Raw genomic sequence first — 24,433 nt, forward strand, 5'->3', positions numbered from 1 at the left:
GGGCACTGCATCATGGCTGACCCTGCACTCTGACCCCAGCTTAGCTGGGATATGTGAAAAAAAAAAAGAATTTCACTGTGTATGTACAAATGTATATGTGTGATAAATAAATATAATTATTTGTAATTAATTAAATGGCCAAGGGAATAGTACAAGGAAATCTTTTGTTCTCTTTTTTTTTTTTTTTTTTTTTTTTAAAGAAAGACAGTGTAAGATATTGCTATGACAAGTGTTCAGTTACAACGTGTAAATGTTTTTAACTCAAACTATTTTCGGGGGTTTCGCCCATAAAACGCTTTTGTGAGTAGAACAACTGTTACACCACTGTTTAAGCATCCTTCATAGAAACAGCACAAACTTCCTTTAATAGTTCGGTTATTGGAGTAGAAAATATGCATGTCTGTGACAGTGGGCGAGCGATCTAGAAAAAAAAAAAAAACTTTTTCATGATCATAACGGGGATTCTTTTCACAAAATTAATCATAAAATACAATAACAGAGGGTAACAGGTGCATATTATGGCCATGTGTCCGGTGGCTCTAATTTTTGTCCAGATCTATCAAATTAAAAATACATTAAAAAAAATAAATAAATGCAATTCACACAAACCATTTACTTGAATTAAGAGTACATTTACTCTTCTATGATGAGCACATTTTCATATTTTCAAGTCATATTGATATTTTTTCTGGGGCTTAAAGTAAAAAATATCATGTGGTGTCCAGAGACAATAAAACAGTTCTCATTAAAGTCTCATTAAAAGCTGAAATTCCTGAAAAAAGAAATGTTGGCATGATAGTTCAGAATAATCTTTTTTATTGTTATTTCTTAAAATAATAAGCAGTGAAACAATTGTGTTTTAAAATATGATTCATATTTAAAAATGCTTTTGTCCACCAAAACATAGTTGTGGTGTAACCAACATGTAGGTAGACATTTTGTTGTTTATGTTGACCATAAAAACCATAAAACAGAGCGGACACCTTTAGACCCTCAAGACTGAGCATGAAGTTTTAAAAAACATCTGATATTATTTTGATATTTTTATGAAAAGGCACATTTTGTTCAAGTCATGTGGTGTAACCTTGAGAAAACAATATATTTTTTGACTCAAATTAATAATAATTATATATAAATATTACTTTGAAAAATGTGTTTGAAAATGTTTTGGAAATTAATGATGAAATTGTTTATACTCTCGTGTAGTCAAGGTGCAAAGAAAGTATTATTATATTTTTTACTTGATGGTTATACCACATGACAATTTTAAAGTTTTATCTATTTTTGTAGAAAATGCTGTAAAGGTTTTCAAAAATGTATAAAACCAAATTGGACACAAACATTACATTTCTGAGTGAATATCAGTGAATGCAAGCAACTGCTGAATTTAACCCAAGAAAGAAGTTTGGTCAATAGTGCAAAATAAACAAGTCAACCAATCACATTAAACAAAACATTTTATTATATAATATATCCAGGGTGAGGTTTGATACGTTTTTCCTTGAATGGGCAGTCTTCATAGAAACTCATTCAGTCTCCTACAGGGAGAGAAAGATGGCAGAAAGCAGGCCAGGAAAGGCATAAAAGTGTTAAAAATAGCCATTGCATTCTTTCTTTCACCGCAACAGTAGGAAGAAAAGGAGATCTGGACACCTGGCCATGAGCACTCAATAAACTTCACTGAATGATGACTGCTCAAAACATCTCCAGACACACATGCAAGAACCACAGAGTCAAATTTTTATCCATACAATGATGCAAAAACATTCAAACTCCACACCACAAGTAATGCTACAGTTACTAGAATTTTTGGGTGAGGGCATACCACTGCGAAAAGCAGACAGTGGTGGAAGATGTATTTAAATATTTTACTTAAGTACTAAAATACTAATACCACACTGTGAAAGTACTCCACTACAAGTAAAAGTCCTGCATTCAAAACCTTACTTAAGTAAAAGTATGTAAGTATTATCAGCAAAATCTACTTAAAATACCAAAAGTAAAAGTACTTACTCTGCAGAAAAATGTTAAATGGGTTAAAATTGTTTATTTAGCTTAAGGAGTAGGAGACTTTTCTCAACCCATAAAGGAACACTTAATCTTTCAGTTTATCACAAACATTCAAAATTACCACATTTGGAGATGCATGGTTTTCACTGGACAGGAAGGGTATGAAAAATTGTAAACTGAAAAGTAACTACTGTAGTAAAAAGTACAATATTTGCCTCTGAGATGTAGTGGGGTAAAAGTATAAAATTGCATTAAATGGAAGTACTCAAGTAAAGTACATGTACCTGAGTAAATGTACTTACATTCCACCACTGGTAGCAGACCACGTCATAGGCCCCAGAGGAGACTGAATCTTGAGTCGAGTCGAGCCTGTTGCTGCTGGAGAAAACTGGGAGTAGTAAAGAAAGATGAAACTCTGTTAAGGTTAACACATTGAAGGGCATATATTGAATACACATCGAAAGCCAATGTTTCCCAAAGATTTTAATGAGGTAGAGATTACAAAAGTGGGAGTACTCACCTACAGTTAGGTCCATACATATTTGGACATTGGCATGATTTCTGTGCAGTACATTGAATCTGAAATTAAATAATTACTTTGGACTTCAAATGCAAACTCTCAGTTTAAATTTGTGGGTATTTTCAGATGTATCAAGTGAACCATGTAGTAATTATAGCCATTTGACAGACTGCCAATTTCAGAAGACCAAAAGTTATTGCACAAGTTCCAATAAACCTAAAAAAAAAAAAATTATCATATTTAGTACTTGGTTGCAGATTCGTTGAATTTGATGACCAAATAATACCATCATACTAAAGCTGACAATTTACACAAGGTTTATTTCTATTTCTTCTGCTCCAAACTTGCTTCAAACTTACTTCTCTGTCTGCTCGTATGAATGTAACACATCATAAGACAGTGTTTCACTGCTGTTCAAATGCACTTTGGATTGCATCATTGATAGTGAAATTGATAAATAAAGCGACAGTGCCTATAAAAAAATACTTTACCTCTTACTATTATATATTTTTATTTTATTTATTGTTTTCCCTGAATGTTCAATGTTGAGGGTGTGGGAGGGGAATGTTTATAAATGTTATTGTATGCATGACTGTGTTCTATTTGCACTCCACTGCTCTTACAATATACAATTTTGGTATTTCTATGAAGCCTATAAGCATACAATATATACAATTGCCAGTTTATTAGATACACTGAGCTAAAACTAATACAGTCTAACAGTCCTGCAATAAATCCTACCTTCATGAAGGTTCAACTCTATGATTATTTTGGAGGATACAGAGAGCTGTTTCTGACAATTACATACCTTATTGCTTTTTGGATCATTTGTAGATAACTGGCTTGCTAGGTCATCAAAGTCAGTCTCCCATGGGTTCACATGTCAGCTTTTCAACAGAAAAATATGTAAAGTAATTAGCTATCTGCAGTTATACATTCTTTTTACTATGATCATCCACATTTATGCTGCTGATCATATCACCCGTCACTGATGCACTGTCTATTAAACAATGTGTGTAATGACTGAACTAACCAAGGAACAACCTTGCCGGATACAAGCTAGCCATTTTATCTAGTTGAGCTAGATACCATTCATTGGAAGTAGGTGTACTAATATGGTACGGACTTGTACTAAGTGTTGCTAACTTTAACAACAAATCTAATCACAGAAGATAAACTTTGTTAACAAAAGCCAATAACTGCAATTAATTTGAGGTAAATGTAAGCCAACTGACATCTGGTTATGGTAGCTAGTGAAGTGTTGCTCATGTTAGCTAACTGCAATTAGAATCTAACTAGCTATTCTCTAACGATAAACATTAACTAGAGCTGGCTAAATAAAATACTATTGACTAGATTCATGAGAGGTCAGCTAATGCATTAAAATTTAAAAAAATGCAGTCATTTCATCAACTTACCAGCGAGTGTGCTTGAGAAACACTGAAATGAATGGGGTTCAGTGCTGGAACTATTCAGTGTTTGGAACTATCGGTTGCCCCACGACACACATCACTTCTGCATTCTCCGATTACAACAAAAGTCTATGGCAGTGTCGCAACTCTCTTTTTCAATGGCACTGGTTTCAACTGACAGTGAAAATGATCCAGCCACTAACCCAGTGGCTGGGTTACACAAAAACTTCTCAACAGAGAGAAATAACCCAATAAAATGTGTTTGGGTTGAAAAAATAACCCAGCATTTTTTACAGTGTATATTTATATAAATACATATATGTATTTAATAGACCCGCCGGCGTCCAGAGATGACTAGTAGATAAAAGATATTTAGATGTCTGCGAAAGTCAAATTTGGCAATATTTGTGCTTACTTCAGATATGTATACACTTTTACCGAGACTTGGCATGGATGAAAAGCAATTTTTTAAATGTTTTTCTTGTTATCATTTCATGGGAGTTTTTCCTTTTAACGTCATTGCTTCCTCACAGTGATGAACACAAATATGGTGGCTGCGAAGAAAAAGTGACATCACTGAAACAGATCAAAAGGTTTCATCATAAAAAAAATTCCGGTGCATGTAGTACTGCCTAAACTCCACAGGTCAGTCACACATACACATGCGGTTTGAAAACTTGAATGTACCAATGATGCCCAGGAATACTGTCTAGGTAGCAAGGATGTTACCAAATTCAAGATAGAAGACCAAATGTAAAAGTTTAAAAATCTGTCACTGAAGAATCCATATTGACCAACCATTATTCTGAATATTAGGGGGAAGGGGCTGTGAATGTCTGTGGTGGTTACGGCCCTACTGGGTAGGCAGCTCACAGCCATAATGTGACCCTTTATCATTAACCATCATACCTCTCCCATCTTGTTTCTTCACTTCTCTGTTTTTCTCTCAATTTTTGTATCATGCTGTTTTTCTTGAGGTCATTTATCTCACCGTCTCCAACTTTCTAACTTTTGATTTGTTGACTTCTGATCCTTTACAGATGAAAAAATGATGCAATAAAGTTATTGAATTTGTACATCTACACCCCCTCTCACTCACTCTCATTCTCTCTTTCTCTACCTGTCCGCCTGACGTATTACTGTATTACCGTCAGATAAATGACTGTCTGTTATATCTCTTTTCAGGGTTTCTTTCATCTGTGTTAAGTTGGGAGTTCCCAACTCAAGGTCACACAATCCCTTTTCTTATTCCCATAAAAGATTTCTGGCATGTTGAAGTCAATATGAAATGAAAACATTTTAGACCCTACAGTATTTGCTTTCTTTTTGTGATTAATACTTTTTAATGATTCTCACAAATGAAACAGAACAAAGCAAAACAAATATACACAGAATCAATTTTTATTCCCCATTATTCCCCCTCCCAATCCCCAACCCCACCCTGACCCTCAGCAAACATCCCCATGTTCAAAGCTTGAGTTAAACACATATAAAAAAGAAAAAAAGAAAAAGAAAGAAAAGGAGAAAAGAAAGAATTCCACAAAGGATACAATTTACAGAGTCGATCACAATCATGTTTTTCTTTACATGGTTCTCACTAAGAGCCTTCCAGAAATGTCAAGTATTTGTCCCATTTCTTACCATAGACGTCTAATCTGCCAAGCTGTTTATAGGACATCTTTTCAAATGCCCTCACCCTGCCCAATGCAGTGAACCATTCTTGAAATGAGGGAGCACCTTTTAACTTCCATCGTCTAAGAATTATCTGTCTGCCAGTCATTACACTAGTTTGGACCCAGCTTTTTGTATATTTGTCACCTACTTTAATAACTGCCCCATCACCCAATATACATAGTCTGGGCAGAATGAAACTTGAGGATCTAGAGCCTCACATATACAATTCTGGACTCTTACCCAGAATTCTTGAATCTTAGCACAGAACCACATGGGCTTTGTCTCCATCCTCCAACTGACATCAACAGCAGGTAGGTGTGCCTTTTAAGCCAAGCCTAACCAATCTAGAGGGAGTCCAGTAGAAACAATGCAAAATCTGAAACTGAATAAGGCATACCCTTGCATCCCTAGACATAGTTTTAACATTTTTAAAAATTCTTTCCCACTCCCCATCCTCCAATACCAAGTTCAAATCTCTTTCCCATAATCTCTTAAGAGCTGTTAAGGCTCCATCACCAAGACTCTGAATCAATGAGGAATAATACACTGATGCTTCATGCCCCTTTCCAAAGGCTGTGAACACCATACAAAGGGTGTCTTCAGCCTTAGGGGGCTGTGTACTACCATCAAAAATAGTACGAAATAAATGGCGCAGCTGTAAATACCTGGAAAATTGAGACCTAGAAATCCCAGATTGCTGTATTCAAAGCTCCATTTTCATAAAGGTCCCCAAGTGTAGCAACATCCCTCTCAATCCATTCATTACAGCAAAAGGGGGATTTGTTAATACATAATTTGGGGTTCAGCCATATACTTGAGAAGACATTAAGGTAGGTATCAAAACTGAACATACGGGAAAACTTTGTCCATACTGAATGTAAGTGTGAAATAATAGGATGCATTTTTACTTCTCTAGGCAATTTAATAGAAAGACTGTACAGTGGTGAGATTGGGGAAAGGACCGCTTGTTCAATGTTATACCAGGGAGGGGCTTTCTCTGGTGGAGACTAATGGGCCAGATGTCTAAGATTAAAAGCATAGCAATTAAACAAAATTTTGGGGAGACCTAAACCTCCTTTGTCAATTGGTCTATGTAACTTTCTGAAATATAATCAAGATTTTTTACCATTCCAAATAAAAGGCTTAGATATTCTATCAAATTATTTAAAATAAGAAAGAGGAAATTCAAGAGGGATAGACTGCAATAGATAATTGAATTTGGGGATAAAGTTCATTTTTATAACATTGACTTTTCCAGCCATAAACAAATGTAGAGAAGCCCACCTATCAACATCGCACGATAACCTTTTCATTAATGGGTCAAAATTAACTCTAAATAAATCTAATAGATTTGCTGGAAGTAAAATGTCCAAATACCTAATGCCTTGCTTGGGCCATTGAAAGACGCCAGGTTGGAAAGCTGTGGTGGTGCAATATGCTGTCAGAGCAAGAGCTTCCAATTTAGACCAATTCACCCTGTATCCTGAAAATTTGGAGAAAGAATTAATGATTCTGTGGAGGCTAGGCATTTATCTTCTAGGGTCAGAGACAAATAATAATGTCATCTTTGAAGAGTAAAAGTTTGTGCACCACACCTCCTACTACAATACCCCGAAAATCATCCTCTTTTCTTATTGCGGCTGCTTATGGTTCCAGGGCATGACAGAACAGCAAAGGGGAGAGAGGACAGTCTTCCCCTGCCAAGACAAAAATAATCTGAAATTAATCCATTAGTTTGCACTGCCACTGACGGTTGTTTATAGAGTAACTTAATCCACCCAATAAAAGTGTTCCTAAACCCTATTGTTCCTATTAAAAAGATAGGGTGGAATGGGACTATCAAATGCCCTCTCGGCATCAAGTGAGATGGCAGCGATCAGGGACTGATCATTCGCTACTGACCACATAATATTTATAAAACATCTAATATAATCAGAAGAACTATGACCATGAATATACCCCACTTGATCTATATGTATAAGAGATGTAATTACTCTGTTTAATCAATTAGCCAGTATTTTATATAATATTTTTACATCTAACTGGATCAGGGAATTTGGACGATAACTTTTACATTCATTTGGGTCTTTATCTTTTTTAAGAATGAGTCTGATCAAGGCTTGTGTCATGGTTGGCGGTAGTTTACCTTTCTTTAATGACTTCTAACATAATTGGAGCCAGATCTGTGACATAAGATCTAAAAAATTCTGCGGCAAAACCATCTGGCCCTGGTGCCTTTAATTACCTCTACAAGCTCCTCCAAAATAATATCTGAGTCAAGAAAGTCTTTTTGATCATTCGTCAATTTAGGAAATTCTAATGGCTCTACGGATCTGCTAATATCCTTATTGGTAGACGAAGACGTGGAACTATAAAGATCGAAATTGAATTCTTTAAAGGCCTCATTAATATCTGCTGCAGAAGTAAATGTATTGCCTCCAGTAGACTTCACCGAAGGAGTGGTGGAAAAACTCTCTCTGTTTTATGTATCTGGCAAGAGTTTCCATGCTATGTCCCCCGACTCAAAGTATGTCTGTCTTGTCCTGAATAACTAAACTCTACCTTCTGTGACAAAATAGTGATGTGCCGATATTTAAGCTGAGTCAACTCTCTAAGACCATTGGACACTTTAGCTCTGTTTCAGCACTTTTAATACTCTTTTCCAATTCCATGAATTACTGTGCTTTTATCTTTTTAATGAGTAAGGCATATTGTATTATTTTTACACACCAAAACAAAAAACATCCAGTGAGTGGCAGTTCTGTGGATGGAAATGCCTTGTTGATGACAGAGGTCAACAAAGAATGGCCTTTTGAACTGACAAAGTCTACTGTAACTCATATAATCGCTCTGTACAGTTGTGGTGAGAAGGGGTTGGCGCTGTTTTGGCAGCACGAGGGGGACCTACACTATATTAGGCAGGTGGTTTTAATGTTGTGGCTGATCAGTATATAGACCATTATCCAACATTGATGTAACCATCCTGTTATCAGAGAACCGGGGTTACATACAGAGGTGGGTAGAGTAGCCAAAAACTGTACTCAAGTAAAAGTACAATTACTTAAAAAAAAAAAAAAATGCTCAAGTAGAAGTAAAAGTACTAACATAAATAATTACTTGAGTAAGAGTAAGAAAGTATCCAATTAAAAGAGTACTCAAGTAGTGAGTAACTCGTTACTTTCAAAAATGACATAATAGATGTTAACTCCCCTATATTCCATTACATAATACACATTGAACATGTACTACAGAATTATTATTATTATTATTAATGGAAATTCTGTCATCATTCACCATCATGTTGTTCCAAACCTGTATGACTTACTTTCTTCCATGCAACACAATAAGGAGATTTTAGACAGAATGTTTGCCTGATTCACTATTTACTTTCAGTGAATGTTTTTTTTCTCCATATTTTGAAAGTGAATGGTGACTGAGGCTGTCAGTCCCTAACATTCTGTCTAACATATTTTGTGTTCCACATAATACAAAGTGTCACATTGGTTTGGAACAACATGAGGGTAGGGAAATTATGACAGAATATTAAATTATGGCTGAGCTATCACTTTAAAGAGATAGTTTACCCAAAAATGAAAATTCTCTCATTATTTACTCACCCTCATGCCATCCCAGATGTGTATGACTTTCTTTCTTCTGCAGAACACAAATTAAGATTTTTAAAAGAATATTTTAGCTCTTTAGGCCAAAATTTGCATGCTCCAAAAAGCACATAAAGGCAGCATAAAAGTAATTCATAAGACTCCAGTGGTTAAATCCATATCTTCAGAAGAAATATGATAGGTGTGGGTAATATATGTCATTTTTTGCTAGACAGCAGGGGGCGATATGCAGAGAAGAATGTGAATCACCAAAAACACAAGAAGAAGAATGAGAAAGCGATCTGTTTCTCTGTTTCTCATCCACACCTATCACATCGCTTCTGAAGATACTGATTTAACCACTGGAGTCTTATGGATTACTTTTATGCTGACTTATGTGATTTTGTTTAGCTTTAAAATGTTGCCACCCATTCACTTGAATTGTATGGACCTACAGAGCTGAGAAATCCTTCTAAAAATCTTTATTTGAGTTCAGCAGATGAAAGTCATACACATCTGGGGTGGCATGAGTGTGAGTAAATAATCAGAACTGTACATTTTGGGTGAGCTATTAAAGGCTCTTGTCAGATCTGGATGAATCTGTCAATAAGAGAGGTTTGGAAACATTTCTAGTAATTATTACAGTGAAAACATGAAAATGTCCCACAACACATTATATATAATGCTAAAATATAAACCAAAGCAAGATCATGTTTCATTAATGCCTACTTTAGCTATTTCATAGCTTTTAAAGTCCTGTGTGGATTCTTATTTCAGTGTAGTTACAGTTTTCAGTGTCGTAAGTATTTAGATCATTAGTTCTGTACAGCAGTACCGCCACTCTCTAAATGCATATATGCAGCCTAGTGCGTAGGGCACCAACCCCGGTCGTGGAACACTCGCTGTGCCTGAAACCACCCCCTATCCACTATATAGTGCACTATTTTGGGTGTCTACCATTTTGTAGGAGTGTCTGAATTCTGAGTGAGCCACTCGTTCCCTACTTTTGTTCACTCATTCTTACCCACAATGCACTCTAATTTTGAGTGTACATTTGATGTACACTCAACAACGGTTAATTGCCCATAATCCACCACAGGGAAGACACACGAGCTGGGAGTTTACTGTTTCATCCACTCCTGCAATGTTTTCTTTCACGCTGAATGTATTAAATTACTTTTTGACAAATCATTACTTGATTAAAATAACATAATAACATATAGAGAGGCAAAACATAGAGATATATTTTAAAATGTACTCTTATTTGATAAAATGTGTTTACTCTTTATATTAACACACAGTATATATTAAAAATGACAAACAGAATGAAGATTTATTGTATTAATATATTATTTAATAAGAATAACAAGTAAGGCCCAAGTATTTTAAAATGTCATATGTGACATTGTTTCTGCAACAGCCCCAGAGCTCTGACACTCGGTGTATCCGTCAGCATCCAAATCACTCATTTCGTTCACTTACTGCTGAGATATAGTGCACTGACTGCCATTCACTATATAGGAAATAGTGAATGAGTGAACGATTTCGGACACAGCCACTCTCTTCACCATACGATCGCCTCATGCCCGCACATCTTACATGTACGCGCCCCGCGCACCTCGCTGTGCACGCACAGAAATGCTGTCTGTTCGCGCTCCAGTTGTTGATCACGCGAATGGCAAAGCAAAAGACATTTATTTACACTTAACTTGGATGTTTACATGGATTTATACAGTTAATCCGCCTGAAGTAGCAGCGATAGTTTCCAGTACCCCCACGAGGGCGCGGAGTAAATGCGTAAATTCTGCTCATGACATGCGGGACATGGGACAAAACGCACTGATATATTGCTGCACTGATTTAAAAAAGTACACTTAAAAACTGATGTCATAAGAGCCCAGTTACATTATCACCATTATTACATCTCATTACACAGAAAAGCTCGCGTTAGGATTAGAGCCAAAACTTACTTGGTGTTAAATGAAGGCATTGCATGACGAAACTATTCTTTTTTTTAATTTTTTTTTATTTCACTGTTCAGAGCGAAGAAAGTGTTTCACTTTGAAGAGCTTGATGCTGCAGCAGTGATTGAGTTACAGTCTGTGACAGCGGCTCAGTGCGCGCAGCTGTGTGAACTTCCGCTCTTGTAAAAGAGCTCTTGAGGATTACTCTCGAAACAACTTGTTTGGCTGTGGGTGTGCCAGCACATCCACACCCATAGTTTAATCTACACTCACCAGAGAAAAGAACAGAGGGCAATGAGTGTTTTCTTGCGATGCGAAGAGATCTACGGCAGCCTGCTCGAATCTTTCCCACAGCTGACTCACTACCTGTGGGTGGAGCCTCCACTCCCCATACAGGCGATTCCCTTTGGACAATAAATCTGTCCCCGTGTTCATAGCACCTGGGGCGTGAGTCGCCCATAATGAGAGGAAGTACATACTGTACCACACAATCAGTTTTTGTGCCAGGTTGTGTAGCTGCTGTGAACACGTGCCAACAAGTCTGTTTATGTATGCCACTGTTGTCGTGTTGTCCGATCAAGACATGGTGACCTTGAAGGAACTGCATAAAGTACATCAATGCTAGAAACACTGTCAGTAACTCCAGAAAACATATGTGCATGTTTTGTTGTGACGCGGGCCAAAGCCCATTCACTATTCTGCCTTTGCACAATGCGCCCCAATCTGTGAGTGACGTGTCTGTCATCACCACTTTCCTCAAGGAGACTGCCCACAAAGGAATTCCCTTATGAAGGAATTTTCCTGTGGCAGAGAGTGTGTATCCCCTCTGATGTCACTCTCACCCTTTGGTTTAAGTGTCGCTGGAGACACAAATGCTGTATCACTATCCAGATCTGAAACTCTCTCATTCGCAAAAGTCCCAAAGAATGACCAAAATTGTTGAGGGCATTAACCCCAACAGATGCAGACACATCCTGAAAGGGACCGTTCTTGTAGTGCGGGCAGCACTCAGTATTAGCAAAGGCTGTTTGCTCATGTTTTTTGCATTCAACACACTCGTGCTTGTGAACTCTCTGCCCCTCAAACTGAACCCTGTGGGTGGAGGGGGGAGGTTTAACACAGGGCACTACATGAACTTGTGCCTCAACACCATTTAAACTGTGAAGTGGATGCACCGAACTTGCCACTGAAGAGTTCTTTTTCAAATAGAGCGAATGCTCCATCCCCCTTCTCTTCTTGTTTGGGGGGGGACCTGGGTGCTGTTCACTGTCCTCTCTTTCCCACCTGAGATGCAGCCAGGTCACCCGCCTCTTCTTCCTTTCCTGAGGATTGGCAGGGTGATGTTTAGCAGCTGCTACTGCAAAGGACGGCTTCTTTCCATGAGCTGGTCTTGGCTGCGTGATTACAGCTGGCGGCTTCTGCACAGAGGGCCTGGGGCGAAAACCTGCCTGTCCTCCTTTTTGAGGTGCTGTGAAGCTTGCGTGAGCCAGCTGAAATGGGTGTGAAATGACCTTGCAAGGGAGGCATATCTAAAAAGCTTCTCCTTTTTCTGGAGATCGCACTGCTGTCTCATGGCCATGACTGATTCCCCAAATAAAGCTTTAGGCTGGCTCTACAAGGGCATCAGGGCGTCAAGTTTCTCTTTGTCAGAGATATCTTACAGTCTCAGCCATAATGCCCTCTTTCCCATGCTGTGGCCGCAGCTCTGAACTGCACCTCGGGAGGTGTGTAAATTCAAATCAACTATAATGCAGATTTCCTCCCACCCTGCTGGATTTGGGGTCCCTGTGTCAATCTGTTTCCCCATTTCTTTCAGCAGTTTCGGCTTGGTATTCCATCAGGAGGGATGTGGCATTCAGAGCCCTCACTGAGAGAGCCGAGGACCTGTACATTTTCTGAAAAATGAACCCAGTAAAGCAGTCTATTTTCCCTGGCAGAGAAGCGCTTGCGGAGGAGAAAGCCGCCCAGTGCATCGGATGGAGGTGGTTTGCCACCAATGATTCCACCAGGGGGGCTCCGACATGCCCATCTCCTGCATATTATGTATGTCAAGATGTGATAAACCCTTGACTGGCAACCTGTATGAAATGGGTTTATCCCAAAACCTTTTCATCTCTGCCTGGCATGCCGGAACGGCAGGAATGAACTGTTTTGCGGGAGCGAGACACGATGGCAGCCTCTTCCCAACATACAAGTCCCTTTCCGTGCCCTGTTCCATATATTGAGATGGCCAGTCAATAGACAGTTTGGCTGTCACCCGACGGCACATCTCAATCAGATCAACATCTACAGGTGTTGGGGAAGGGGAGCCTCTGCTCTGCCCGCTCGGCGGCCTGGATGGTTGAGGTGGAAGGATTGCATCCTCTTCATCCTCCTCATCATCCTTGAGAAGGCGATCGCTCATATTGTCATTGTCATCCTCCTCTTCTCGTCTCTCCTCGACAGAGACATCGAAAAGAGGAGGAAGGTTCGGCGAGGCTTCCTTTATAATGTCCTCCCAACTTCTGGACTCAGGTTTTTACACCGGGAGCAGAGAAAGATCCGGGTCTCCTTTTTCTGCAGCCGAGACTCGCACTCACCTTTCACAAACCCTTATTGAGAATCTAACACAGTACGGGCAGCAGAATTAGCCAAGGCTGCTTGTGCATGTTTTACTCACAGGCAAGCGATGCACAGGGGGTGCGAGTTCTTGGCCGTAATCATGGCCCCGCAAGCACACATGCGAGAAGGTTCCTTCTCTTTTGATCCACTTAGTTTTGTGGTGACCATGGTCCAGTGCTTATCTTCCAGACTCACCACGATGTGAGAGTTCGAGGCAGAAAATCACTTCCTGTCTCTTATTTATCGTAACTAAATGTGATAAATAACACCTCAACGGTGCAGCAATAATACCAATTATAACCATTGGTAATGTGGAGAGAGACGATAGAGAAATTACCCACCATAACATGCTGGTAAATTCTCTGACAATTTACAGTTTTTAAAAATATATAACCCTGTTTAGAGATGTACCTTGGTGGCTCATCCTTGAAAACAGTTAAACGGCAATAATCCCAAAAACTCCGCTGAAGTATAGCTTTCAACTCGATCTTCACGGGGAAGAGAACGAGAATGACGTATATACAGTGGTGTATATAAGGAAGGCGGGACTTCCTGGTCACTGCCGTGACTTGTCTGTCATTGGACAAATGTGGTGCTATAAAATTGCTTCCATGATTTCACGCATGAGGCATTTTCCCACAGTAAGATAACGAACAAATATTTGAAAGAGAACCATAATGTTGTAATCCTCCCAGCACAATTTGCCTTTACTCCTCGCCACACGTAAAACAAAGTCTCTGTCTGCCGACCACAAGAATCTTGCCAGAATGGTTCGGGGTCTGCCACCCGGCCTGAGAAGCCAACCGAGAGCACTGTGTGTGCAATCTATTTCTAGATGACGGTCCTCTGTGTCAAACAAATTTGGAATAAGCCCATCCAGAAACTTGACCATATCTTGACCTTCCTTTCCCTTGGGGATTCCAACAAAATAAACATTATTATGTCTCCTTTGATTTTACATATCCTCAAATTTTTCTCACACCTTATCCATATCAGTTTTAGTGGCCGGCAGATTAGTCTGCAGCTCGTTTCCAGCTGCTTCCTCAAACTCGATTCATTTTTCAGCCTTGCCCATTCTTGTGATCAGGGTGGAAATGTTGCCTCCATAGATGTGGTCGCTCTATGTATTTCCTACGTATTCCCTCCATGTTGGTCGACATTTTTGTTAGCGCTGCATAAATGTTAGAAATATCTTGACCTACATCCTTAGATGTGCTGTCTTTCCCAGCCCGACCCCCACCATCTTGCTCTTGAGAGGCGTCAGACGCGTGCGACTGTAAATGCTTTTTAATCAGAGCATGTGAGCGGAGCTGCACGAGAGCGGAGCATTGAGTAGAGCGGTGATAAGTCCACCTGAGCGGAGAGCGACTTTTTGAAGATTCCACTCTGCTCGCTCAGGCTGCTTAGCGCAGCTCGTTCAACCCAGAATGCTTCGTGATATGCTGGTTTGGGAACCTGTGAAATAAGCAAAAGGTCTTAGGGAGTTCAAACATTGTTTTAGTGAAGTTGCAAACCTTATAGCTTACATAAATGCAAAGTATAAATCAAAGTTAAGAATGAGGAATGAGTGTGGAGAGACTGTGAGAGTTATCTTCCACATCACATTGCCAGAAAGCACAAGGAAGTGCTACGCGAAGATGGTGGTGCATCAAAAGGTGAGCTAGTAGGCTCACTACCATTCGATAATAAATTAATAGACAAGTAGATAGTAAGGAATCTTGTTTTTTTGCAGTCATGTCAGTGCAGCTGCCAGCTAGATGCAGGCCCAGTTCTGCGGGGTGGCGAATGTTAGAGCACCCTCAATTGAATATGTAAGCTTAATAATACTGTATATTGGGGCCTGGGTAGCTCAGCAACTAAAAACGCTGACTACCACACCTGGAGTCACAATTTCGAATCCAGGGTGTGCTGAGTGATTACAGTCAGGCTTCCTAAGCAACCAATTGGCCCAGTTGTTAGAGTGGTTAGAGTCATGTTGGGTTAAGCTCCTCGTGGTCGCTATAATGTGGCTGTCGCTCTCGGTGGGGCACGTGGCGAGTTGTGCATAGATGCTGCGGAGAATAGCGTAAAGCCTCCACACGCACAAGGTCTCCGCGGTAACGCGCTCAACAAGCCATGTGATAAGACAGATTGACGGTCTCAGATGCGGAGGCAACAGAGATTCGTCCTCCACCACCCGGATTGAGGTGAATCACTACGCCACCATGAGGACATAGAGCGAATTGGGAATTGGGCTTACCAAATTAGGAAGAAAAGGGGAGAAAATCCAATAATAATAATAATAATAATAATACTGTATATTGACAAAGCATATTTCCTTGAATACCGGTGAACACAAACAAAAAATCCCTGCATCAAAACTAATAAACATGTATGATCTTGCAGATCAGTGTGTCCTAATTTGCAGGCGCAGCATTCTGCTTTCATGCCTCCACTGTACAACTGAGCATTTGATTGGTAAAGATTTCCGCTCTCACTTAGAGAATTTCATAATGGAATTATCTCACTTAATCGACCACCTGTTGCTTTCGATTTCTGCTTTGGGATAAAGTGGCACATAACTGCTGGTCCGTTTCCCAAAGCCAAATCCACACCTTAACGAGAAGTGAGACATAAAAAACGTCATGGTTACTGGTGTAACCTCCGTTCCCTGATGGAGGGAACGAGACGTTGGTGTCGATGTAGTGACACTAGGGGTCACTCTTGGGAGCCCGAGACACCTCTGGTCTTTGATAAAAGGCCAATGAAAATTGGTGAGTGGCATTTGCATGCCACTCCCCCGGACCTATGGTATAAAAGGAGCTGGTATGCAACCACTCATTCAGGTTTTATGCTGAGGAGCCGATATAAGGTCCGGCCATTTCAGCGGGTAGTTCAGCGTTGTGGCAGGAGGGACCAACGTCTTGTTCCCTCCATCAGGGAATGGAGGTTACACCAGTAACCATGACGTTCCCTATCTGTCACTCACTCAACGTTGGTGTCGATGTAGTGACACTAGGGGTCCCTATACAAAACGCCACAAGGCTGAACTGTGTTACGTGAACTGGTGGTGTATGGTGGGCAGACTTGCTGTGTGCCTCAGAGCCAGCACACCAGGTCAACACGTAACCTCCCCCAACACAGTTATGAGTGTTGAACGGCCCTTTTTGGGGACAAGTCGACTCCCCAAAGATAGAGACAGGCTTAACCCAGTCGTGGCCTCTTTTCCCCTCCTCTTTTTCCACTCCAAAAAAGAAGGGGGATTATCCGACTGGGCCGACTGGGCCGCCAGGTCTAGTCGGGGGGATGTCCCTCCCAAGGGGAGGACACCGCGGAGACCACACCTCGCCCCAAGAGAGGGGGGGATATTTAAGTGGAAGAATACGTCACATGGTCTTTCAACCATGTGGAGAGCCTTCAAGGTAGGTCCTGCCCAATGGGGGAGGAGTTACTACAAACATGGAGACTGGGGCAGAGGGGCTCTGCCAGCAGGGAAACAAATTAGCGGAAGATATAGATTGCATGGGGTTAGCCTTACAGGGAACTGCCACACGTGGAGCACCTACCCCAGAACAAGGCTCTTAGTTAGCATGTGTACTGGGCCGGCAGCGAGTCTCTCCAAAAACTCGACTGCCACAGGGCTCGGAGGAAGTCAACCAGGGAAAAAATTTTGTGAACACTACTGGGAATTAACGGCGCACGTCTTCAGCTCAAAAGGAGGTGGAAGGCGCTATGTGCAAGCGATACACCCGGCCGGCCATCCCAGGCTTATCCGCTTGTGTTGCGTGCCACTACCTGGGATGAAACCGGTTCCACCCGGAGGTTGTAGAACCTTGCAAAGGTGTTGGGTGTTGCCCAGCCCGCTGCTCTGCAAATGTCTGTTAGAGAGGCACCTCTGGCCAAGGCCCAAGAAGCCGCTACACCACGGGTAGAACGGGCTCGTAGCCCTACCGGGGGCGGCATGTTTTGGGCGAGATATGTCATAGTATGGCGTCAACGAGCCAGTGGGCGATCCTCTGCTTGGAGACAGTGCTTCCTTTCCGCTGTGCACCAAAAGCAGACAAAGAGCTGCTCAGAGATTCTAAAGCTCTGCGTACGATCCAAATAGATGCGTAAAGCGTGCACCAGACACAGCGATGACAGGGCTGGGTCTGCCTCCTCCTGGGGCAGCACTTGCAGGTTCACCACCTGGTCCCTAAAGGGGTGGTGGGAACCTTGGGCACATAGCCCGGTCAGGGTCTCAGGATCACGTGAGAGTAACCTGGACTGAACATTTTGCTGACAGAGAACGCTTGCAGGTCACTTACCCTCTTGATGGAAGTGAGTGCAGTCAGGAGGGCAGTCTTCAAGGAGAGTGCCTTAAGCTCGGCTGACTGCAAAGGCTCAAAGGGGGCTCTCTGTAGACCCTGAAGAACTACAGAGGTCCGATGAGGGAACGAGATGCGGCCTGGAGGGATTCAGCCTCCTGGCGCCTCTTAGGAACCTGATGATCAGGTCGTGCTTCCCTAAGGACTTACCGTCGACTGCGTCGTGGTGTGCTGCTATGGCAGGAACGTACACCTTCAAGGTGGAAGGGGACAGCCTCCCTTCCAACCTCTCTTGCAGGAAGGAAAGCACTGATCCGACTGCGCATCTCTGGGGGTCTTCCGGACAGGAAGAACACCACTTAGGGAACAGACGCCACTTAAAGGCATACAGGCGCCTCGTAGAGGGAGCCCTAGCCTGAGTGATCATGTCTACCATCACAGGTGGGAGACAGCTTAGGTCTTCTGCGTCCCATCCAGTGGCCAGACATGGAGATTCCAGAGGTCTGGGCGCGGGTGCCGGATGGTGCCCCTTCCCTGAGAAAGAAGGTCCTTCCTCAGGGGAATTTGCCAGGGGGGAGCTGTCGCGAGGAGCATGAGGTCCGAGCACCACATCTGGGTGGGCCAGTAGGGTGCTACCAGGATGACCTGCTCCTCGTCCTCCCTGACCTTGCACAGGGTCTGTGCAAGCAGGCTCACTGGGGGAAACGCATATTTGCGAATGCCAGGGGGCCAGCTGTGTGCCAGCGCGTCTATGCCGAGGGAGGCCTCGGTCAGGGCGTACCAGAGCGGGCAGTGGGGAGGATTCTTGGGAGGCGAACAGGTGCACCTGTGCCTGTGGAATTGACTCCAAATCAGCTGGACCACCTGAAGGTGGAGTCTCCACTCTCCCCTGAAGGTAACCTGTTGTGACGGCGCTTCCACCGTAGTGTTGAGGTTGCCCGGGATGTGAGTGGCTTGCAGCGACTTGAGGTGCTGCTGACTCCAGAGGAGGAGACGGCGGGCGAGTTGTGACATACAACGAGAGCGCAAACCACCTTGGCGGTTGACATATGCTACCGTTGTCGTGTTGTCTGTCTGAACTAACACGTGCTTGCCCTGGATCAACGGCCGAAACCTCTGTAGGGCGAGCAGAATTGCCAACAACTCGAGGCAGTTGATGTGCCAATGCAGTCGCTGACCCGTCCAGAGGCTGGCGGCTGCGTGCCCATTGCAAACGGCACCCCAGCCCATTTTGGAAGCGTCTTTCGTGACCACGATGCGCCTGGGGACCAGTTCTAGAGGAACACCTGCCCGTAGGAACGAGAGGTCGGTCCAAGGGCTGAACAGATGGTGACAGACCAACATGATGGCCACGCGGTGTGTCCCATGGCGCCATGGCCGTCTCGGGACTCGAGTCTGGAGCCAGTGCTGAAGCGGCCTCATATGCATCAACCCGAGCGGGGTGGCCACCGCCGAGGATGCCATATGCCCCAGGAGCCTCTGAGGGAGTTTCAGTGGAACCGCTGTTCCCTGTTTGAACACCTTGTGAGCTAGGATTAGCCAGTCGTCGAGATAGTTTAGAACGCGAATGTCCACCTCCCATAACGGGGCAAGGGCAGCCTCGGCGACCTTCATAAAGACGCGAGGAGACAGGGACAGGCCTAAAGGGAGGACTTTGTACTGATACACCTGACCCTCGAACGCGAACCGCAGGAAGGGTCTGTGTCGAGGAAGGATCGAGGCGTGGAAGTACGCATCCTTCAGGTCTACCGTCACGAACCAATCTTGATGCCAGACGCTCGCCAGAATGCATTTTCGCATCAGCATCTTGTACGGGAGTCTGTGTAAAGCCTAGTTCAGAACTCACAGGTCCAAGATTGGCCTCAACCCACCGCCTTTTTTCGGTACGATGAAGTAGGGGCTGTAAAACCCCTTCTTCATCTTGGCTGGAGGGACAGGTTCTATCGCGCCCTTCCGTAGGAGGGTAGCGATCTCCGCGCAAGGTAGCAGCGTTTTCGTCTTTCACCAAGGTGAAGTGGACACCGCTGAACCTGGGCGGATGCCTGGAGAAGTGAATCGCGCAGCCGAGTCAGACGGTCCGGACCAGCCCTCGTGACGGATTGGAAAGCGCAAGCCATGCGTCCAAGTTCCACGCAAGGGGGACCAAAGAGACAATGTCATCAGATGTACCGGTGGGTGGGGCCTCGTGGCGGGGTGGAGCTGAAGGTGCCACACCACGTCGTGGCTGTGCTGAGTCTAAGGACATCGAAGCACTTACATGGCTCCTTGTGACCACCCCCGGAACAGCCTGGGATGGGGGAGAAAGAGGCCTGTCCTCATGACCCGTGGAGACTGTCACATTGGGGGTGGATTTGTGCCACAGCTGGGCGCTCAGGGGCGGGAGACCGCCGCTGGAGCGCCAAACCTGCCAAATGGAGTGGTGGACGGTGGTCATGATGACAGCCGTACACACTGGATATGTGACCCAGGGAACAAGGAAACCACTCTTGCTGAGCTCTTGAGTACTGCAGCCACTTGGGCATGCAGCGCAATTAAATGCAAAAAGTAACAAAAAGATGAAGATCTGCTTACCAGCTCCAGAGCAGCGGGTTTCGTTGTCCCTGGGTTGCCCGTCTCAAGGGCGCTTTGAAGCCTTTCACGGGTTCTAGGCGGCCGCAAGACGGGTGGCGTCTGCTTCCTGCAGTGAGCTCCACGCCGGGGCTGGGCCGAAGGGGCGGGCTGCGGTGGAGCCGGTGCAGTCAATGCAGGGGGACGCCCTTGGTGATGAGTAGATGGGGTGCGGGATCTTGAGCCGCGCCGGGGCAGGATATGCCAGCTAGCATCCATCTACTGCTCTACAATCGAGAACTGCTGGGCAAAGTCCTCGACGGTGTCGCCAAATAGGCCCGTCTGGGAAATGGGGGCAGCAAGGAATCGTGTCTTGTCGGCCTCACCCATCTCGACCAGGTTGAGCCAAAGGTGGCGCTCCTGGACCACTAGGGTGGCCATCGTCCGCCCGAGAGACCGCGCCGTGATCTCCTTCACTTGGAGAGCGAGGTCGGTCGCCGACCGCAGTTCTTGCATCAATCCCGGGGTGGAACTACCCTCATGCTGTTCCTTTAGTGCCTTGGCAGACTTGCAGGAGAGCCATGGCGTGCAGGGCGGAGGCAGCTTGTCCAGCTGCACCATAGGCCTTGGCCGTCAGAGACGACGTAAACCTACAGGCCTTGGACGGGGGTTTTGGGCACCCGTGCCAAGTGGCGGCGCTCTGCGGGCATAGGTGCACCGCGAGCGCCTTTATCCACCGGGGATTGCCGAATAGCCCTTGGCCTCCCCACCATCGTGGGTAGTGAGGGCGGGGAAGCTGAAAAGATCGGGACCGGGCAGTAAAAACGCCTCCCGCGACCTTGTCAGCTCTTCATGCACTTCCAGGAACGGGGGCGGGGCGTGGCTTTGAGCGGCGCCGCGAGCCCAGGAACCAATCACTGAGGGTTCAGGGAAGAGCAGTGAAATCCACTCTAACCGACGCTCGCGGCTGCCCGGGAAAGCATGTCGTCATCTCCGCGTCAGCCTTTGACTGGGCAATCGACCCCGAAGGGAAGAGCCCAGCTGAGGCTTCTGACTGGACGAGCCCGCTCTCCGATGCTGCACTCGAGAGCTCATCACTTTCGCAGGCTCCGAATAAGAGGTCGAACTCGCTGTGAGACGAGCCGGCGGACTCACCCGGAAGCCCGATCGGGGCAGAAGAGCGTGCTGGGGAATGGGAGGTCCGTGGGGGGATACCCGGCGGAGGCGGTCCCATTGGGGTCCCCAAATCACCCCCAGTGCTAGCCGCGCTGGCCTCATACCCATGGGTAAAAGGACCGAGGCAGGAGCCTCTGGGGTGGCTCACTTTCTTACGAAGGCGAGCCGCGACCGCAACGTTGCCATGGACATTTTCTCGCAATGAGAACATGACCATCCACAAACACTGTCTCCGCATGAGCACTGCCCAGACACGAAAGACAGTGATCGTGACCGTTAGAAGGCAAGAGATAACGAGCACAACCAGGAATAACACACAATCGGAAAAGCATCTTTAAAAAGACGCGTCTTTAAAAAGACGTTCCGTGTGTGCGCTCTTTTAGAGAAATATATCCTCTTTTAGAGGGGAAAAATGCTCTTTCAGAAAATATACTCTCTAGTTTTTCTTCCGAAGCGCCCAGGGGCATTTTCTGCAGTGCACCAGTGCAGAGGGGGGAGAAGCCGCTGAAATGCGCTGTCAGATCCAGCAGAGATGAATGAACAGTAGTATTCAGCTCAATGAGCATGACCGTTCGGCTCCGAAGAGAAAATCTGAATGAGTGGTTGCATACCAGCTCCTTTTATACACGTATGTCCAGGGGAGTGGCATGCAAATACCACTCGCCAATTTTCATTGGCCTTTTATCAAAGACCAGAGGTGTCTCGGGCTCCCAAGAGTTACCCCTATTGTCACTACATCGACACCAACGTCGAGTGAGTGACAGATAGGGAACTGACTCTAGATTAGTGGTTGTGGATAACATCTTCTGACATTGCTTGCTGCATTCATGCGCAGAGATAAAGCTTTAAATTATTGTACATTAGAAAAATGTTATTAAATGAACCAGTGTAATTTGTCAATTAAATTATTTTTATTTGATTTTCGGATCATTACACATTATTTCATCTATACAGTATATTGGACAAAATCTCACTTTATGCAGGACGAATATTTTTTACTTGTTAAATCCATGGTTAAACTCTGCTGTACACGTAAAGAGCGCATGCACACCACGTGAACTTTTGACGCAAATATAAAGTCCAGATTCACTTTATGCTGCTTTAAACATATCAAGGAAAAACAAAGGGGGCACATGGTATCTACTAATATATTAATTACTATATAATTAACTACAGTCCTTTAGATTGCATACAATTCCTACATATAAAATTCTATGGAATATTAATCAAGCAAAATTACTGAAAAAGAGAAAAGCATTCACTGCTCTTTTCTGGATAACTTAAAACACCCTTTAAAACTGAACATAAAATTAGGATAAGAAATTGCTCATTTTAATTTACAAAACTAAAGTCTGATTAAGCATTAAAGCATTAAATCAGTAACCTATTAATGAATCAAATCTACAGTAGCCTAATAATCATTCCGTGGAGGAGACAAATGAAGAACAATTACAGTTGAAGTCAGAAGTTTACATACACCTTGGCCAAATACATTTCAATTCAGTTTTTCAAAATTCCTGGCATTTAATCGTAGAAAACGTTCCCTGTCTTAGGTCAGTTAGGATCACTACTTTATTTTAAGAATGTGAAATGTCAGAATAATAGTAGAGAGAATGATTTATTTCAGCTTTCATTTCTTTCATCATGTTCCCAGTGGGTCAGAAGTTTACATACACTTTGTTAGTATTTGGTAGCATTGCCTTTAAATAGTTTAACTTGGGTCAAAGTTTTGGGTAGCCTTCCACAAACTTCTCACAATAAGTTGCTGGAATTTTGGCCCATTCCTCCAGACAGAACTGGTGTAACTGAGTTAGGTTTGTAGGCCTCCTTGCTCGCACACGCTTTTTAGTTCTGCCCACAAATTTTCTATTGGATTCAGGTCAGGGTTTTGTGATGGCCACTCCAATACCTTGACTTTGTTGTGCTTAAGCCATTTTGCCACAACTTTGGAGGTATGCTTGGGGTCATTGTCCATTTGGAAGACCCATTTGCGACCGAGCTTTACTTCATGGCTGATGTCTTGAGATGTTGCTTCAATATATCCACATAATTTTCCTTCCTCATGATGCCATCTATTTTGTGAAGTTCACAAGTCCCTCCTGCAGCAAAGCACCCCCACAACATGATGCTACCACCCCCATGCTTCACTGTTTGGATGGTGTTCTTCGGCTTGCAATCCTCGCCCTTTTTCCTCCAAACATAACGATGGTCATTATGGCCAAACAGTTCAATATTTGTTTCATTAGACCAGAGGACATTTCTCCAAAAAGTACGATCTTTGTTCCCATGCACAAACTGTTGTTGTGCACATGCAAACTGTTGTCTGGCTTTTTTATGGTGGTTTTGGAGCTGTGGCTTCTTCTTTGCTGAGCAGCCTTTCAGGATATGTCGATATAAGGCTCGTTTTACTGTGGATATAGATACTTGTCTACCTGTTTCCTCCAGCATCTTCACAAGGTTCGTTGCTGTCGTTCTGGGATTGATTCGCACTTTTCGCATCAAACTACATTCATCTCTAGAAGACAGAATGCGTCTCCTTCCTGAGCTGTATAATGGCTGCATGTTCCCATGGTGTTTATACTTGCGTACTATTGTTTGTATAGATGAACATGGTACCTTCTGGCATTTGGAAATTGCTCCTAAG

The 24,433-nt window shown here is 43.6% G+C and overlaps 1 long non-coding RNA gene and 1 pseudogene across 1 annotated transcript; one reads left to right on the forward strand and one right to left on the reverse strand.

Annotated features, from left to right (window-relative positions):
- Positions 1-1,439: 1,439 nt before the first annotated feature.
- Positions 1,440-4,056, reverse strand: LOC127446899 (uncharacterized). The gene is made up of 5 exons (XR_007898261.1): positions 3,949-4,056; positions 3,339-3,417; positions 2,531-2,746; positions 2,313-2,398; positions 1,440-1,538 (listed from the first exon to the last, which is right to left on the reverse strand). It is a non-coding gene; the product is annotated as an uncharacterized LOC127446899 (long non-coding RNA).
- Positions 4,057-15,336: 11,280 nt separating this feature from the next.
- Positions 15,337-24,433, forward strand: part of LOC127439638 (dynein axonemal heavy chain 2-like) — a 124,001-nt pseudogene continuing 114,904 nt past the window's right edge.

The sequence above is a fragment of the Myxocyprinus asiaticus genome, chromosome 1 (genome assembly GCF_019703515.2).
Source record: "Myxocyprinus asiaticus isolate MX2 ecotype Aquarium Trade chromosome 1, UBuf_Myxa_2, whole genome shotgun sequence".
NCBI classification, from domain to species: domain Eukaryota; kingdom Metazoa; phylum Chordata; class Actinopteri; order Cypriniformes; family Catostomidae; genus Myxocyprinus; species Myxocyprinus asiaticus.